Source organism: Corvus brachyrhynchos, unplaced genomic scaffold, assembly GCF_000691975.1.
Source record: "Corvus brachyrhynchos isolate BGI_N302 unplaced genomic scaffold, ASM69197v1 scaffold175, whole genome shotgun sequence".
Taxonomy (NCBI): Eukaryota; Metazoa; Chordata; class Aves; order Passeriformes; family Corvidae; genus Corvus; species Corvus brachyrhynchos.
Genome location: NW_008238448.1, coordinates 4,465,660 through 4,485,427, shown reverse-complemented (window position 1 = coordinate 4,485,427; position 19,768 = coordinate 4,465,660). Strand labels below are relative to the sequence as shown.

The 19,768-nt window shown below is 39.8% G+C and overlaps 1 protein-coding gene across 1 annotated transcript in view; it reads right to left on the bottom strand.

Moving 5' to 3' along the window:
• CSGALNACT1 (chondroitin sulfate N-acetylgalactosaminyltransferase 1) overlaps window positions 1–17,804 on the bottom strand; it is a 43,429-nt gene extending 25,625 nt beyond the window's left edge. The window contains exon 1 of the mRNA XM_008635621.2: window positions 17,620–17,804. The gene's annotated coding sequence lies outside the window, so the exon portion shown is untranslated. The remainder of the gene's footprint in view (window positions 1–17,619) is intronic.
• Between the last annotated feature and the right edge of the window lie 1,964 nt (window positions 17,805–19,768).

Here is a 19,768-nt window from a genome sequence, read left to right as displayed (position 1 = left end):
AAAAGAGGAATAGGAAAAAAAGTGTAATCTCTTAGCCTACCAGAATACTTGAAGAAAAGAAATATCCTTATAAGATGAAGCTTCATGCTACTGAGTCTTTGTTTCTCTCCACATGGAAACCCGTCTGCAAATGACAGCATTATTTTTATTTTAACAAAGATTGGCTAGGATGTGTGCTGGCACAGCTGTGTAAGCTAATGAAACAAAAAGAATAAATTGCTGCTGTGCCTTTACAGTTTTCTCCCTTTCCCTCCTTTTAACACTGTTTTCTGTAGAATATTAAAATCATACCATTTTCAGCAACAACTTATGGCAGCTTAACTCAGTTTAACTCCTTACATCTCCACTACTTTCTTTCCTTGTGTTGTTCTATTATCATGGAACAAAGGTTCAACAAGGGCTACTAGAAACAGCAGTGAAATATCACTACAAATATTAGTTGCTAAAAGAAAAATCGTTCTCCTATGGATGTGAAAGCATATCCTTTTCCTAACTGCAGTCAAACTAACAGGCAGAGTTTTCCAGGACTGGCATCTTAAGGACAAATGTCAAGAGAATTTAACAACTTTTTGTCTAAAAGAGGAAGGAAAGTAACTGTTGGTGGAACATGTTAGTTGGAAAACAGCAGCCAAAAATTCCTACAGGAAAGAATGAGCTATGAGCAAAATGGTGTCAGCATGTGGATGTGGACCATGTGATAAAAAGCGAATCATACCTGGTTTAAACAAAACTCACATAGAGGGAGAATTTTTAAATACTAGGTTAGTGCATGCACAGAGGATTTTGGTGATTTAATTCTCTCCTCTGGCATGTACCTTTGACAACAATCTTGGATTGACTTTGCATTGAAAGCATGACAAAAACTCAGTGAAACTGGAGAAGCTGAGGGAAATCCCTATGTTCTTAAAGGAAAATATAGATAAGAAAAGCTACCTGATAGAGCAGATGACATCAACCATCTATGTAATGATTTATGTTGAATCTCTTAGAGGATACCAAATGCTTTGGAAGGTGAAAAAAGGTCTTGTATAGCAGAGAAACATTTTTAGTGTTTGTGATTTTGATGATCAGTCGATTCTCTAAGCATAAGTTTGTATTTTGTAGCAGACATGCACAAGAAACAATTCTCCTATTTGGGAAATGTTACTTTTCTTCATTACTCCTCTGGATTTTTACCATGATTTTGACTTCCATTGCTTCAAAATTGGTCATTTTCCATCTCCTTGTCAGAGAAGCCATACGCTACTACATGCTTAGGTATTGCTTTTAGCTGCTTCTGAAAGAGGGCAACCATTTCCAGTGGCTACTCTTCCTGATTAGTACTTCACCAGATTCTATTAAGTTGCAGTCAAAAAAGACAAAGAAAGGTGTATTATATGAAAATTACTGGAAAGTACAAAGAACATTATTATCTTATAAACAATCATAAGCAGAACTCTCCCTTGTTTACTGTAAGAGACATGCATGCTGAGAGATCTTTGCACATTACCTAAGGTCAGGCTCCTGCACTTACCTACTGAATTATCTGCTGGACTCCATCTACTCACATTGCTGCTGGGAGCCCAGGGAATTTACCTGGCTGACTTAACCACCTAGTCTGTCAGTTGCCTATGGGTGGCTGGGGCAGTTGCTCCCCCAGACCACCTCGTCCACGTGTTTATTTCTGAAGAGCCATCATCACACAATCCTAACTGAATTATTATACATAATTACAGTGTGTTCATTACTGCAGAAAATCCCAACTCAACTGAGGTAACATGCCAGGGAGTGGGAACCCTCCTGATAGCTTTTACACACTGATTTGCCCCCTGTAAGACTAATCCAGTGTCCTACTGTTTATTAATTTTATTTCTAACTTCAATCACTTTTACAGGATTACAAAATGTCAAGGCAACCTGTACAGTGCAATAGTTCAGTGTATCTCCAGCAAGTCCAACACACCCAAGATGCACTCAGCACAAAATGGAAAGAATATAACGAAAATCAGATGTTCTCGGCCTCCCCTTTGGTTTTATACACCTACTTCTGCTTCATTTCAGATATTCTACCTCAAAATGTACAGTTGACTCGAAATATAAAAAGATGCAAGAACAAGGCACCAGTCTGAGTTAACAAGCTGCTTGCCAGCTGAGGAGTCATGCACACAGCCATTATTACAAGTCTAAAAATAGCAATCCTTTGAGAAGCTCTTAGAACATCAAAATGTGGCATGTTGATATAAAAGTAATCTGTGGATAAAAGAAAAAAGATGGCAAGAATCTATTTCAAACAGAAGGTTAAAGAAATAAAGCGATTTAATCCCAACTTCCAGAGGCACGTATTGCCATCATTATCAGTGATGTTGGAGCCAACTGCTCTACGTGGGCTCTTGCTGCATTCCCTTCAGAATGTCCAGGCTCCCAGGCATTGAGGTCAGTTCCATATGAAAGTTACAGTTTCCTAGCACTCCTTGAACACTCTTTATGTGTTTTTTCTACCCATTTTCTATCTCCCCACAGCAAACCTTTCCAGAACAATTGTGTTCCTTGCTGTTCAACACTTTGCACAGTGGAAGTCAGGTTCAGTTGGGCCCCCAGTGAATCTGTTGTGACAGCAAGGCATCAAATACCAGATAGCGGCCCATAGCTTCGTCTTTCTCCCTAACAGATGTGCAGGCCACTTCAGAGGCCCTGGCAGAACCAGCTTTGTTGGCCTACTGAAATGACACATTAGTGCTGGCAATCAGCCCGGAAACTTTAAATATGGTACAAACTATGACTCCAGCCCAGAGAAAAAAGGTTAAGAAAATGGCAAATACCTTGAAATTAGAACTCTGTAATCTCATTCAGCCTTTAAAATCAGGAGCCTAAAACTAAATACTGTGCACACATTGCAGCTACACAGTGAGGTTCCTCATTTGTTGGCAGATCTGGAATTTCACATGAGTCTGTCACACAGGAGCAGCTAGGAGGAATTTGAGGAGCAAATGTGGGGCAAATACCTTGGTCGTGATCTCACAGCATCATGTTTCATTTCCTTCTTTTAAGAAAGGCACACCCTCAGGATGACTATTTTGATGTGTGCACCATTTGCTGGGTGGAGGCTCTTCTCAACTTCTGGAGGAGATGCCCTGTGAAATTCACTCCCTCCAATCACATGCTCCTTTATGTGCAGAAAACTGCAGTTTAAGGAGTACAGCTACACACAAACCCCCCAGGCTGCAGTTATAGGATGAGCCTGCTATATCCACCAGCACAGGCAGAAAAGGATTCCCAGCCTGAAGAGAGACAAGAGGAGCAGCTGAGAAGTGGCTTCCTCAGATGCTGAACTGCACGTGGAAGTCCCTCTAGATGTGGGTCCCTGGTGTCCAGCCAAAGGGGGCAAAAGTAAAGACAACTAGCTGTAATGGGTTGGAAGACTTTCTTTTAGGCAGCCTCCTTTTCCAGAGTAGTTCAATCTAAGTGTCGTTCTCTGAGTACACACTGCACTGGAGGCTCATGCAGTAGAGCACTTGTTAGCAGCACATTTTATGGTCTGCAAAGAAATAAAGTTCAACTGCTCATGCTCCAAAGCACTGGCAAAACACAGCCATCCCTCAGCTCAAATACACACTTTGGCACAACACTGCAAAATGCAGCCTATACTCAGTAGACAGGTCAGTTCTCAGGCTTGATCCACTTCAGTCTGCAAAGCTGACTCTAAAAAATCACAAAATGATGAGAAAATGCTTCTACCACACCTGCAGAAGACAGCCTAGTTGTACAATTTAAATACTTTGTACACCAAAAGTGCATGATTTTGAAGACCCCAGCATGCCCATTTCTTGGTGTAATAAACACCTGATCAATCTCAGCTGGAAACATTGCATCCATCCCTGGGAACACCGAGAAGGCTTTCTAAAGGACACACTGCTTTTTTCACCAGGATAGCAATGAGGTATCTAGATGAGGTTTCTCACACAACTAAAACAGTGCACAGTCAGACTACTTGAAACAAAGGGCTTGCTAAAAGGAGATGGTTCACTGTGAAAGTAGAGCTCAACTTTGTGTTTTGTTAGAGAGATATGGAAACGTGTAACCAAAAAAAAAAAAAAGTAATCTCACAAAAAGGGTATTACTGGGATGGTCACTGAATTTTTTTTCCTTTGAAAAAAGGAAAGGTCCACAAGGAGTTAAGATAACAATGACATGATACTAGAAGAGGAATATTTGTAATGTGTAGTACTAATTCTATTGTAACTGAAAATCATCAAGGCACACTTACCTGTGCTGTAGACAAAATACTCTGTATTCAAAGAAACATAACATCAGGAACACTGACACTACAGTTCATTAATACTGTCAGATAACATGAGGCAGTCACACAGTTGACTGCAGTAACTACTGAGAAATCAAATGAGGAAGAATTTACAAATTGTAATTTCCTAGTAAAAACAAGTCAGCTGTAGTGGTGGAAAGCAAACCTTTTCACATGTCTGATTTTATGCCTCCTTGGTAGATTTCAAAGGTGCAGACACAACATGAAAATTATTTTTAGAGCTTTATAGCTGGATACATTTAGTAGCCTTTTGCTACTTTTCCCCGTATAAGCAGGCATGTTCTCAATAACTTTTCTCTTTTATTCTGGAATGCCATCATGATTGGGAATCAGGACACTTTGTGTTTGCCTTATTTCCCAAATTACTTGGAAGAAAAAAAATGTAAAGACTATCTATGCATCACCTAAATGGAAAAGCAAAATTATTACCAATGTTATAATGATATATTGTGTAAGTTTTGGTTTCATTTAAAGAAAAACAAAAGGATGTTCTTTTCAAGGCATAAAACAGTATTGTCAATCAGTACTGATGTCCATCCAAAACATCAGTACAGTAGTAGTAACTGCTATTAATGAGCATTGCAAGTAGACCATCTGAACCAGAGCCATTACTTAGACTGGTCCATGCCCTGATTTCACTGAAAATTACAATAATATTTTTTTTAGTCCTTAGTTCATCCATTCAATATCAAAATGTCAAATCCCTCTGATTAGCTCAGCACATACACTGTACTTGAACATCTGAAAGGAGCTTCAGAGGTGCTTTGCACCTTCATCTCATGTGCACAGGGTCACTAAAGAACAGAAACACAAACTTTAAAATTCATTACCCAGCCTATGCCATTTAAGCTCAGCAATCAACTTACAAACTTTGTGTATGCAAGACAGGAGATCACTTGCCAAGATGACATTTATACTCAAAGTAAACAAGAGCACAGTCTAGATTTCCTAATGCATCAAGCTGTTTGCAGGCTCTGATTGCTGATGCCTAATGTCAGACCACATGCATGCAAAGAAGCCATACAGTTGTGAAAACAAAAACCATGGTGCTTAAACCTGAAACCTTCATCCTAGGAATCAGAAAGGACTGGGTTAAATTGTAGGTTGTGCTGTCCTCAAGCATTCCTCCAGTGTCCTCCATCAGCATTGATAATCCCTTGTCAGAGCACAGGACCCACTTTCCTTTGCTAAATGATGGAAAAGCATGTTTGGAAGAAAGAAGTGAGGAGTAAATAAATGAAGACAAAAGATGAGGCCATTTGTGGAACCACTTAGAATCACTATGTTGCTAAAATAACCTTGTAATATGAGGAAATTGGCTGTGAGTAGATTTTCAGCTACAAAGAGCCGCAAAACCTCAACATGGTTTGAAGCAGTTTTGCAGAAGGGAAGCAGCTGTAGTAGCTGGCTTGGATTCTGAAATGTGTTTGGGATAAAAAACCCCAACAAAACAGCAAAACTCCCCACACATTCAAGACATACATATCTGCAGAGAACATCAGGAGAGCCTAAGAGAGCTCAACAGGGCCTGGATGAGAACCACACCTCTTCTCAGGAAGGAGTGATGAGTGCACCGGGAGCCTTACTCAATTTACTCTCTTATTTTCCCTGCGCAGCCTCTACCAGCAAGGGACTTTCAGCTTTTTTTCTTCCCAAAGGTAGGCTAGGTTAGAAAGCTCTTAACACTCCTCTTTCTACCAAGTATATTTATCTGAGCAAGTCCCAATGGGCCTGAATCCAGCTACAACTTTCTGGGCACATCTGACTGTTACGAAATGTAGTGACTCAGCCAAACTACATCAAAAGAGAACATATTTTATTTTTTTACTGGAACTTAATACACCAGGGCAGGAAAAAAAAACCAAACCAGTGTCAGAAAAGACACATCCCCACATATCTTTATCTTAGAAAGCTTAGTCCTTCTCTCTGACCCTAGGCAGGTGTTGCTATCTGGCTTTCTGCCTCCCCACACACTATTGACTGTCTGCCTCCCTCCCCAGGCCCATAGCTCTGCATTTCATACGCCCTAAATCACCTGTCCTGTGATGCAGTTGAATCAAAGGTATCAGCAGTTCCCCTCTTATGTTCCCATTGCCATGGTGAGCAGCAACAGAGCCTGAAAATATGAGGTCAAAACATAGCTTAGATATCTCCCACAAGCCATATGGAAGAATCATTTTCTGAGGAAATTTCTGGCATAAATTTGTGCTTGCTCTCTGACCAAAAGCACACCTCAGCTTAGCACTCTGGACTCCTAACTGAGCTCCTGGGACAGAAAACCATAAACATCCCTAAAAAGCTTGAACCCAGATTCCTCTCCAGGAACTGAAGAGGAACTTCCCAGTTCCTTATAGGTTGTCAGTGTTACCTCCTTGATGTCTGTCAGCCTCACTGTTTCCTTCCACCATGTGGAAGTTCAAGTCCCTGGCACATACCTGCACTGCTTTGCCAAGTACCCCAACATCACTTCATAGAAATTGATTATTATTTTCCATCTTTCAGAAGCCTTCCAGCCTCTCCTTGCAGAAATTATGGTGGTAACATATGACAATATATGTTGCATCTGGATATAATATTTGTGGAGACAAACCAGACCTCTTTCCCAGTTACTATTCCACTGAAAATCAAATGTCAGTCTGCATGTCTTGGATTACTCAGAGATAATGCAGTTAGCATCACAATACAGTTATGTAAACTGTATCAAACTAATCAAAAATCAAGACAGAGGAAAAAATTGGAGAAGTCAAATGAACCCTGGAAAGAGACATGAAGTACAGGCTGCCAGGACTGCACGTGCTGAAATTCCTGAGGAAAGATGAAAATTATTGTGGTAAGTACATCACAATTTAGGCCAGGCTAAGAGGGAGGCTGTCCGCTTGGCGAAAACCTGGACCAAAGCAGATATTCAGCATAAGAGACTGTGTTCTGGAGACAGGTATGAAGACGCAAAGTATGAAGCAAAAAAAGGCAGAAACACAGTAACAACATACACTCACTGTCTTGTCTCAGCAGGAGTCAAAATTCAATTACTGGGACCTACCAGATTTCAGTATAAATAGACATTTTTGGGCATTAAATAGGATTAGTCAATAGATGAGAACACAAAAGTGCAGTATTGACAATAGTGTCAATATATCACAGTGGCGATACTGCAGCCCAGTTTGGTATCCTAGGCTTGATGAATTATACACTGGGCAACACAGAAGCTTTTCATTTATGTGTTACCTCCTGTACCACCTCAGCCTCCTCTGGATTAATTTTAAAACAGTTATTTTGGGAACTTGTGAAAACAAAGGCAGCTCCATGTCAATTTTAGCTTGGGAGACTGGCAAAAATCCCATTATACCTGGAGCTTATGTGGAATCAAATGCAGACTTGGGCCTTAATTTTGACACAGGTATCACAACACAGAGACAGCAGCTGTTTTTTGCACTGTGAATTGCAACAAACCTTCTCTACTGGTAAGTTTTCATCTTATAGCTGCTTTCTGACCTGAAAAACAACAATGCAATTTAGAAATTCTTCTCCTCTACCTTGAAACAATCTTGAGGAATGCAAGTGAATGCTTCATTTTAATCTGGATCACCAGCAAGATGAAATACGATTAAAAAAAAGAAAAAAAATCCAAATTAAAAAAACGATGCGACATCCAAGGAAAACAAATAAAGATTTAGCCAGAAAATAGGCATAGCTGAATGGAAAATGCCCTATGCAACACAAAAAGTCCCAGTAAAGGTTTGTGAATAGTTATGCCTGCTTTTCCCACTTCACATCAAAAACATACTTCAATGCTTCGTTGTTTCAGTCCTGAGAGATCTGAAATGTTTGCCTTGAACTACTACTGACCATACACATCAGTTTGATGAGAAAGACCAAAAGTTTGGTAGGAAGTGTGTATTGTAAGCTGAGGAGCAACAGCTCAGAAGCTGTATCATTCAGCAGGCAAAAGTACACTACAGCCTTCACATAGGGAAATAAGTCCTCTCTTGAAAAAGCTCATGGAAGTAAAAACAAAAGGACACTAAGGAAGAGCAAAAGCTCTCTCGGTGCATTGAGATGACCAGCATGCAGCAAACACCTTTCCAAACCTTTCCAAAACACTACTGCACTTTCTAGGTCACCATGTGTAGGTTACAATATCTTTCCAAAGGCAAAAGAGTCTGGAAACTGGTCTGGAAGATAGTCCTGATCAATTCCTAGATGATAGATATATATGTCATTATGTTACAGGACTGAACAGCAGCATAGTAAGCCAAGTCTCCTTCCTGAAGGTAAGATGATCCCGTGCGAGTCATTTCCTTGTCTTCTTGATATTTCCAGCTGCAGCAAAGACAATAATGATGATGCTCACTCTATTATGCATTTAGATAAGATGATGAAAATAAACAGAAGTGGATATGTACTTAGGATGAAATTACTTGCTGTGGCTTTTTCTCTTCACTGTCATGCAAACTCAGTCAAGGAAGCTTAACAAGATACTGAACTTAAATGCATCTGGAACTGGACAATCCAGATTCAGCCCTAGCAGTGTAAGAGTTAGAATCATTATTAATATGCTGAATACCACTTCTCCAAAAATCTCAATGTGAAATATCAGAATCCTCTAGAAGGTGGGGGTTTTCCCCTCGCCATGGGCATGTTATCATGGATATTAATTGGAAAAAGTCTATTTACTTCAAATAGGAGGGGGAAATGTGCCAGACTGGAGATGCCCATGGCAGTTGCAGTGAGGAAACAATAAACTAAAGAAGTCTAGACCAACATGAAAGCTTTTAACATGCCATTGTAAAGGTTCAAGCATCTGTTAGACAGACTTCTTTAAGAGTCAGATGATTTTATCACCAATCACCTTAATGATGGTGCATAGTCAGCCAAGAGGAACTGTGGACACAATTTGACTCTAATTTTTTGAACTCGTAGACTTTTTAAAAAATTTCTATTTTTTAGAAAGACACTATAAAAGTGAAAACACAACTAAACACAACTAAAAGAAGCAGCAGAAAAGTCTTGCTGAGCAATCATATAATCATAGAATACCACGGAAGGGGACCTCAGGACAGTTTTGCTGTGGCACTCCCAAGGCGATGCTCACCTTACCTGTGCCGTTCTACCAGCATGAAATCACACCCACAAGCTTGTAATCCAGCCCAGAGACTCCAAAGAGAAAGGTAGTTGTCACCTCTACCTGTTGTTCATCTAAATAATAGTCCTCAGCAGCAAGAAATTGGCACACCACAGCTATTTATGACACCACTCTGTGATCTGCCTCACCCACACCTTCTCTCTTTCCTTGGTAACTCTGGAAAAGAGCTTACCCTTCCCTTGGACTCCCTTTGATAGCAAGGGATATCCATTTAGCTCTTCCCAGTGGAAGAAAATTCTCATGGATCTAAGGTACCTTTGACAGCCAAGGCTTACTTAGTCTCTCTGGTTATCTGAGCACATCAATCAGCCCAGATGAAGTTTATAACAGATGCAAGGACTCCCTGATGACTTTTCCCTCACAGCCAAATCTCTCCTTTGTTGTTCTATGAAAGTTGAAATATTTATGTGGGAATGTACCAATATCAAACTTCCGTTTAAGATTCTTTAACTCTAGGATGGAACTTCAGAGGGAAACTAAAGAAATACACTTAATCTGCTCTGTGAGTACCAGCACTTCTGTAAAAGAAACACGGCAGTGATGAAGGATCTCACAGGACGCAACATCTCTGAAACTCAATCTCACACAGCATAAGTACAGTCCCCTGATACATCCATCCTCTTTTCTACCTCCTCTAACGGACTACATTTGAATCATGCATATTAGAAAAAACATCAGGACGGTACCGTTAGCTGCACTACAAGTCGCAGAAGCACAAATGGCATGGAACGTCTAAGCCTTTTAATAATGATCCTGTTCTCCGCTGCAGATCACCTGGCATGCAGAGCTCAGCTCTCTGAAAAAATAATGCAGTCACTCCCTGATTAAATTACTCCTGGAGTGGAAAAGACATTGAGCAGCCTGCCTGTTTCGATTGGCTGTGTAGTGACTGAGCTCCATGAATATGGAAATAATTGGAAATCCTAGACCAATACAGAGCAGGACAAAGAATATGTGACCCACATAAAGGGCATGCTGGAGTTGCATGAAAGTGAAATTATAGTGTAATGTTCAATAAGTGAAAAATTGTTTATATCGGTGATAGAGGTTAGAAAACAAATAAAGATTACTTCAGTAAAATGCCAGAGGGTTCCTGTGGGTTATACCCAGCCCCCACCCTGGAGATGTCTGCTGAGATAAGGAGAGTGCTTACCCCCCCAGCAGAACTCCCCTGGAAAGGCAGCCACTTTCAGTTATGGCGAGAAGAAGACAGACCCAGAATCCTCTGGGAGACCCTGTGCAGATCCTTTGTAACCCATTGGCCCTTACCCTCGAATACCCACTCCCTGTATCCCTATAAAGCTAGCCCCCTGCCCCTGCGAGGGCAGAGAGATGCCTGTCCCTGGCCTCCCTTTCGCCGGAGTGCAGACTAATAAAGCTACTTCATGTGGAACAGCTACACGGGCCTCTCATCTCTCTCCCTGGTCTGTCTTGGAGGCTGCCCTGCAGAGCTGAGCTGAAATCACGAACTGACAATCACCAAAGAGCTGACAGCCTTGGCACGGGCCCTCCTAGCCAGCAGCTGAGGGAAGACACCGGGCCCTGGGAATGGGCCCCTCTCGGGACCATCTCTCTGGACCGGTCACAGCTTTCTCAGTCAGAGATACTGGCCCCAACAATACCTGCCATAGGTTCCAACAGAGATGCAAAGCCTTTTCAAATGCATTTTACAGGCTCCTTTCTCCTAGGAAAGAGGTAAAATGGAGATTTTATTTTAAATCCTAATTCATAACTCTAATCTACACCTTTGTGTCTCTTTTGCTCTTGATGTTTAATAAGTTAACAAGATTACTAAGTAGTTGCCAGACAAGTTTTTTGATTTGGGCTCTGAAGCTTGGACCTTAGTAGTAGTTAATAGCCCAAAAGATTCTAATCAGAGTATGAGAAATGGACAAGTACCCCAGAAAAACCAAAAAGCTTTACCACCAAATGAGTCTGTTTTCACCAACTCAAGCAAAGAACTGCAAAGAAGGTAAGAAAATTACAGCCCTGAACTTACTGGAAAAATTCTGTCACATATGTCTGTAAAATCTCGAAAAAAAGCTTACATTTTCCTTGGACGTGGCTCACTTGACCACCTGTGCTAACCAGGAAGAACCAGCACTGCAGTGTAAGAGGTGCTTTGGTGAAATTGAAGTGATCTGCTTCCCACATACTCCCAGCAGCTGGAGTACAGGGCACTTCCAGGTGTCCCACATAGCTCTGTCTCTCCTGCCACTCCCTGGAATTGCTGGCAAACAAGGTATGTTACAGCAAATTTCTTCAGCTTCTTTTACCTGGCTGTCATAGCAAAAGGCAGATCCAATAGCAAGGGAGAAAAATGAAGTCTAAGTCACACTGGACAAATACAAACATCCATGCACGTAGAATTCTAAACTCTTTTTGTCCCCATCTGAAAACTACAGCTACTAGTTCATGACAATACTTCTAAGAGGTTCTGAGATGTGCTCTCAAAACAGTTTTGCATGTACCTTATGTTTGCAAAGATCTAGTTTCTTAGTGTAGTTAGTTCCTAAGGATTTTAGAGTGAAGCTTTATTTTCCTTTCTCTAATGCTAAGAAATTTTCCTTTCATTCCTTTACCATTACGTAAGTGCTTTTCATTTCCCGAACAATTTTCAGAGAAAGCCGGTATATTTTTGGAATAGCTTATTAATTCATAGATTTATATACACGGTTTAGTTAAGCATGAGAAAACTCCACCACTGACTTTTATCTCATGGAATCACCTTACACTATCCCGCAAATTGAAAAGTCAGTGACATGTTTTCTATCCCTGCGGATCAAACAAATCTCCATTATCAGTTTCTAAGCTAATAACCACTACTTTCACAGTAAGCTCATTAATCTAAAATATTTCTGTTCAAATTTGCTAGGATTAGAGGTAACATTATGATGTGTTACATATTCCCCTCAGATAATTTTTTTACTTAATAACAGTCTGATGAGAAAGAAATAGTGCAGGTAACCATGATTCACAATACACACCACTGTATATTTTGCTAATAGCTTTTTACAAGTTTTCCCAAGGTTTATTTAAAATCTCTTCCCTGAAACCAAGAGGCTCCACCTTCTTGCAAATAAAATAATACAAAATTTCCTGTACAAAGGGTGTTTCAAATCTGTTACCTCTATTTTCAGACTATTATAACTGAAAAGGAATGCTTTTCTAAAATACTGGCTCCACATTAAAAGTACACATGGGAAAGACTATTTGATGTAAAGCTCCTTTCAAAATCAAAACAACTCAAAGTTTCCCTCTGTGAAGGAAGTCGATACCTATGTGGTCATTCTAAATGTTAATGAAAATATCAGTTGTAGGATACATGAATGCAAAAAACCCAAATATAGACATACTGTGGTCTGGGCAAGCTGAAGTCTAACTGTCCTATCAGGGGTTGGGTGACAGGCTACAAAAGTTAAAAAATAAAAATTAACACAATGCACCCTTCAAAACTGGAAGCCGCTTGGTTCACTGAGTGATTATCATTGATCCCTGGCACATGTAGCTCTATCTAACTTTGTTATAATCATGGCCAGCACTTTCGTAACTATCTTCTATGAAATCAATTCATAGGGGAAAATGCTAAAAAACCCCTCAAAATTATACAAGGACTAAAATTCCACTTGTAAGACTAAAATGTTCTGCCTTGTAAGCCCTCCCAGATGTAGTTGAAGTACCACCTTGGTAGCAGAAATGGCAGCACATGTGACATAGCATCTCCTTACATTTCACCATTCACATCCCAGCAAGAGATGTGTGAGTACAACACAAACTAGTGACCATCGGTACTGGTCTGAGTAACATGAAACTCTGAAGCTGTCTGCCTTAGTGCATGTGCTTGGGAGGCCTTTGGATATTCAATTAGTCCTGTGGTTTGAACATTTTGGCCCATAATTCTTTATTAATCCAACTTTCAAAAGAAACGATCACTTAGTAAACCAGGTGGAGTTACAGATGGCTCAACTGGTTTGAAAACGAAGTGATTCTAATTTCTAAATATGGCTATACAATAAAATATAACCTAGTTGGCAAAACTCTGAGCTTAAACGCAGGACATTTAAGTCCAGCTTCTGGTCCTGCAACTGGCCCACTGGCAAGATTCCTTGTGAGTCTTTTTACCATACACAAAACAGGAACAGTAAGAGAATTGCCTCAAAATCTGAGCAACATTATAAGCAGATGATTAATAGATATATTGGGCTGCAGACTTTTGGCTTTGAAAATCTTGATCCAGTTTCTTATCCTGGAAAGGAAGAGGGGATTATTCAATTTAAGAACTGTCAACTATTTATAGCCTCAGCTACAAAAAGCCAATTCTTTTAAGAAGTAGCAAGCCAGAAACCTCTTGCTGCCACAACCATCTCCAGTAGAAACAATTCCCAGGGGTATCTGCACACTGTTCCAAGGTTGCTGGAGTGCATATTGTTCCATGTCCTCTTGCCAGTAAATTGCCAAACAACTGTCAGAAACACAATGGAGAAGAAAAAGGGAAAAAAATTTCCGAAGATTTAACTTCAGAAGAGTTTCTATCACTGTTTTGTTACTCTAGGAGGATGATGCCGATGTCCAAGTGACTGAGTTACGTTTCTCTGTTATCAAGGCAATGCAAGCTGATCTAGTGGAAGGTGTCCCTGCCTATGGCAGGGGGATTGGAACTAGATGATCTTTAAACAGTGTTCAACGCTAATGTACTCTTAAGAACATTCCCATTGGCTTTAATGGTGCTTGGCATGGAACAGTTAGCACAGTACAGTTTAGCCTAAAACACGTAAACTTGTTGATGATGAACCTGAAAACAGAATCCAGAACTGTAACTACTCTAAAACAGAGGAGCTATCTTTGTGCCTTAAAAAAAAAAAAGAAGTCACCTGCTTCAGTGGGCTCATCCTTAAACAGTAACACACAGCTCTCTGCTATCTTCTGACAATCAACTTTCTGCCTCCGTGTCAGAAGAAAGCCAGAGCACTGCACAACATTGAATATGTTAATTTACTCTTTGGTAGAGAATACAGCTCACCATGAAGACATTTTTTCTGAAAACTAAGTCCCAAAGGGAGGTGAAGACATTTACTCCTGTTTTGACTAACCAGTCAAGTATAACAAGGTAACATATACACTAATAAGGATATCTGTCAGTCTCTAACAAGGAAATAATTAAGAACAATAATGACATCTTATCTGGATAGACACAAATGAAATAATTTGGGAATGAAATATTAACACTGCATTGTCTGAAAACTTTTGTAGTGCAACTGAATAAAGAATTAGTTTCTCCTAGAATCAGAAAATGACCTGAGGTATGCTGGTGTGGCCAGAGACGTGGTGTGACAGAGCTTTCTCTCACCATAGGGTAACTAACTGATGGAGGCTTGTGAGCAGACTTTTTCCAGTACATGTGACCTGAAAGGTAAGCTACATGCAAACAAGAAAATTTTGTCAGAAGAGGATCAAGTCAGTAGGACAGGGTAAAAGAAAATAGAAGCTAGGTATAAATAGATTCAGCATTTTTGCCTTATGTTTTTTGTCTGTATCTTGCATAAGTGTTTCTAAGTGCATTGCTGATTTTAACTATTACAAACAAAAGCTCATAGTGCATTTCCTCTTAACCTGTCTTGACTTGTGCATAGTTTAGACTAACTAGCCTTTCCTTGTGAAGGCCACAGCAAGACCCAGACCAGGTCACAAGGGTAATAAAACAAGCACCCATTTAACCAGGCAACAGGAACCCAGTTCAGGGCATGCAAGGAGAAATATAGCAAGCCATGATCTCTGCTGCATTGATTAGGTAGAAAGCTGACACCACAAACATCAGGAAAAACAAACACCTTCCAATAACTGTTGGGAAGCGAGAAGGATGGAATCCAGTAAGATATTGCATCAACTCCAAGGATCCCAAAGAACACACCAAGGCACCAACATCACTTATCCTCCTTCCCCACTCATGTTTTCTGGCAAAGTAATGTCCATAGAAATGTTATCACATCATGGTGGGATTCTGGTAAGATTATCTTTGAAAAGCAGTACTACCTCACAAAAGCTACCTCACAAACCAGAGATCAGAAGGGAAGGAAGGCAGCCCAATACACACTCTACTAGTGATGGTGGATCAGAGATCATATCTAATTTTTTCAGAAAAAGGTTCAGAAAATACGTTCTATAAAGACTGCATTAGTTTACTATACTTCTTACTTTTGAGTTTTTTAAGGAACATTCAACTTGAGAAAACTTTAACAATAGGGAATAAGGGAGGATTTTTTTGATAGTAGAAAACAGGTTACAAATATAAAGTGTGTATTTGCACTGTGACAGGATATGGATTTCTAACTCCAGAAAATAAGATGACGGAAAATAATATTTGGTGTAATGTTGATTAAAGAAATTTAAGCCTCAATGGGTTTTAAAACAGCTTTGAATTAATTTATTCATTTGAGTATTGTATATTTATAGTAGTAAATATTTTTGCTCTATAAAATTAAAAATAGTTTACTGTAACTCTGTAACTCTACCCTCCATCATTCCCTACCCCATTCCAAGGGAAAAACCTCTCGACAAACTGTTAAAGGACACTTCTCCTGAATGGAGCTAACACTGGAATTCAAACAGTAAACGGCTTCAGAGATGTGAGGAGCCAAACAAGATAGGTTTAAAACATTTTGCTAAATCAAAAGTGTTTCTGGACCTGCAGTATAACATGTCTGCCTTAAAACATGCAGACTCCCCTTGTAAGAGATGCCCCAAATATTCAGATGCATTGCTTTAAATAATGAGAAAAATATGGAAAGCATATGCAAAAATACTGAATTATAAAAACTGTAACCTTGATACAGAAAAGGGTAAAATAAAAATTAACCTCCCTTGAATGGAAAGCTCTTAAATTGCCTGAAAAGAAATATGAACAAGAAATAGTACTTTCTAATTCCCCATGCACTAATCCTAACTCACCAGCAGTGGTTTCCCACACAAACCCATTTTCAATGCAGTTGCATTGGGCAATGTTGCAGTGACACCTTTCAGCTATTCTGAAAGTCATAAATAATGATTCAACCTTTTAAAGCTATATACTTCCTGTAAGAGGCAACATTAAGTAGACAAGGAAGTAAACAGCTTGATATGAATAAATATTTGTCTATTTTATTTGGACTGCTGTTAAAAAAAGAATACATAAAAAATACATTGTATATGTTTGAAAACAATTCTACTCAAGTTAAATATTACCATAAAAGTCATCCTCTTACAAGGAAAGTGATTCACAGTGGAAACAATTTGAAACTCAGTTTTACAAGTTTGCATAAGAATTGCCCACCCAGGGCAAGAAATCCACTCATTCCCACACAATGTGATAAGCATAGAGGAGAAAACCCAAGCAATTACAAAAATGGTCTTTCATTGATCTAGAGTACACAAGCTAATAGGAACATGCAGATATGTAGTAGATATTGTTGAAATAAAACCACAGGATTTTAAGTGTCACAAAGACAAGGAACAGCTTTGTGAAAAGTATAAACACATTTTATCAATAAGAAAAACAAATAGCAACAGGATAATCTTAGTAACTATAAAGAAAATAAATACTGCATCTACTTTATATTCTAATTTCTGAGGTAAGGATAAAAAATTGCCTTACCTCAAATACAGCTTGAAGAGAGACATTAACAATATGCCTACATGCTTTCTTAGTTCCCTTGATAGCAATCTAAGAAGAAATACAAAATAGCAAATAACTATCTTCCCTGCAGAGAGCATGTTCCCAGGAATAACACGCTTCCCAGAAAAGTGTGCAGAAAAGACGCAAAAAAGAAATTAAAAATTAAAACTCAAAAAGACAATCCTTGCAAAACAAAAAGACAAGAACTTTATATTTGAAATTCACAGTGTGGTTTATTGCATTTTAAGGGAGTAAAAACATTCAGGAATTAGATAATATAGACTTAACTGTGATATCACCTCAATTCTCACTAAAATATTAATGCAGTACATTTGTCTACAAAAGGAAGATTGTAAATTCATCCACACAGGACTCAGACACTGAAGACCTAAAAAGATTCCTGTTCCAGTAGTAGGCACACATGGACTCACACGATACAACCTTATAAACTTGCTTTTTCCTCCCAAACTACAGTGCTTGCTAAAGCGACGCTCCAATGTTAAATGCTTTGGTCAAGAGTTCAGTCACTGACCTGCAATGAAAGCCTTATGTTCAGCTCCAACATTTTCTAACAGCAAACAAGAAAAAAACCAGTTTCACGGAATGAACTGTTAAAAAAGAAAATCCTCACATAAGCTTTCCCCGAGGGGGAAGAAATATCCACAAGCTTTAAATTGGCCAGGCGGATTTAAGAGGAAGCAAAAAAAAAAAAAAAAAGTCAGCTCTTTCTGTTGCGTCAAAGAGCCCACTGTGCAATAGGAACAGTGAACAGAGTTGTTAAACTGGCAAGCTTTTGCTGAAGACAGCTTTTCAATATGCTCTCAGCATCGTCTCCCAGGGTTGGCTGGAGACAGTCCCACTCCTCTTATATGGGCTCTGCTCCTTCAAGAGGCAATCGCTCTTAAGGACAGTTTCTATAAACATGCCGTTCTCCTGCCTTGGCTGCACATGATGAGGGCAATTGCACATATATACATACCTGCATTCAGGGAGCAGACCTGCACGCACTTGGGGAAAACGCAGGCACACTCAAACTAGCCGTCATTACCTCAGCTTAAGAGCAGGATGCTATTGATGACTGACTGCTTGCTAAAACTCCCTTCCCCACTTAGACCATTCAGTGTGCTGTTGGAAAGCAACCCTGAAAGGCACAGTACTTAGAGAGGAAACCTCTAATGCAATTCCATTGGGATGTTGTAGCCCCAGCAGTGCTCTCTGATTAAAGGAAATCAGTAGTCACACGCTGTTGCCTAGCTTTGTACAGAGAGCTCGGAGAGCCACCAGAGACTGCAGCTACACGGGATGAGTGAACCATCCCTCCTGAGAATGATGGCTCCATCACTGAAGACGTCTTTAGAGGCTGAACCAGTGTACATACAGTGAATGGAGTAAGGACACCGAGCAACCTGGTTAAACATTAGTAAAGCCACATTCATCACCACATACAGAAAACTGCCACACAGATCTCTGCAGGTGAGGACACTGCCCTGCATCCCTTTTACAAGCCATGGAGACCTAAGCAAAGGCATTCAGAGCACAGTTCAACCTACTCCAACCTGCATCTGGTCTGCTGAACTGCCTTCTGGGCTTCACTGCCTACAAAGGGAACCCACGATGGCTTTCCCAAAAAGAGGTTGCAGACAGCAACATTTTTAGAGATGAGTGCCTCTCCAAATGACAAGGCGATGAATGCCTGCAACATGTGCACAGAAAGAACTTGCAAGGAAGAACAGCATTGGTAAGAGGCAGGAATAGAAAAGGGAAAATACTAACTGTGGAAAGCACTTTTCAACGTGACTGCAGAATTAAAAGCAGGGACAAACATATGCAGCTGGTTAATTTAGAATTTCTCTTCTATTTATACATCTTTCAGAGTTGCCACAGGGACATTATCAGCCTGAATATGTGGGAAGGCAGCAGAAGGAAAGGAAGTATATGCAGGAGTTAAATTCTCTCTATTTGTGTTCTGTCTCTACTTAGTGAACTTCTATATGGAAAATTACTTCTTTAACAGCTTCTCTTGAAATTCTTCCAGGTCAAAATGAATTTCTCTCCTAAAAAGGGTTTCCATAAATGACAGACTGAGTTTCTGCAAAAAGTACCTTCAACTCAGAAGTGAAATACAGCATTTTCTAAGCTTTTAACCCTGTAAATTTAGTGCAAGGTCCTATTTGTGCACCAAGCAGTGTGTTGCTTTATTGTGTTCTCACAACACCAGACAGCTCACTGTGTCCAAAGCCCCAGCTGCAGTGTCACTGGAGTCATATGGGCGTAGCTTTGGCCATATGCTAGTAGAGTGATTAATAATTCTGTCTGTGCTGTGTGGAAGATAATTACAATCTGGTTCAGTTTCCCAGATCTAAAAGCTTGGCAGGTATTTTAACACATATAATAATAATAATAATAATACCTGCTCATAAGATTACCTAAATGTTTCCCCCTATAAATCCAGACTCCCCACCACTCATCACTGTCAAACTACAGGCTGAAGGAAACTGGTAATATTTGCTCTTTTCCTGAAATGGATTTTTTGTTTATCTTAGTATCATAAAACTACATTTATTTGCATGTTGAGCAGGTGGCTGGACCAGATGATGTCCTGATGTCCCTTTCAACCTAAACTATTTTGATTCTGTGAAAATGAGGTCAATTATTAAAAGCTGCCTTAGGCTATTACAGAA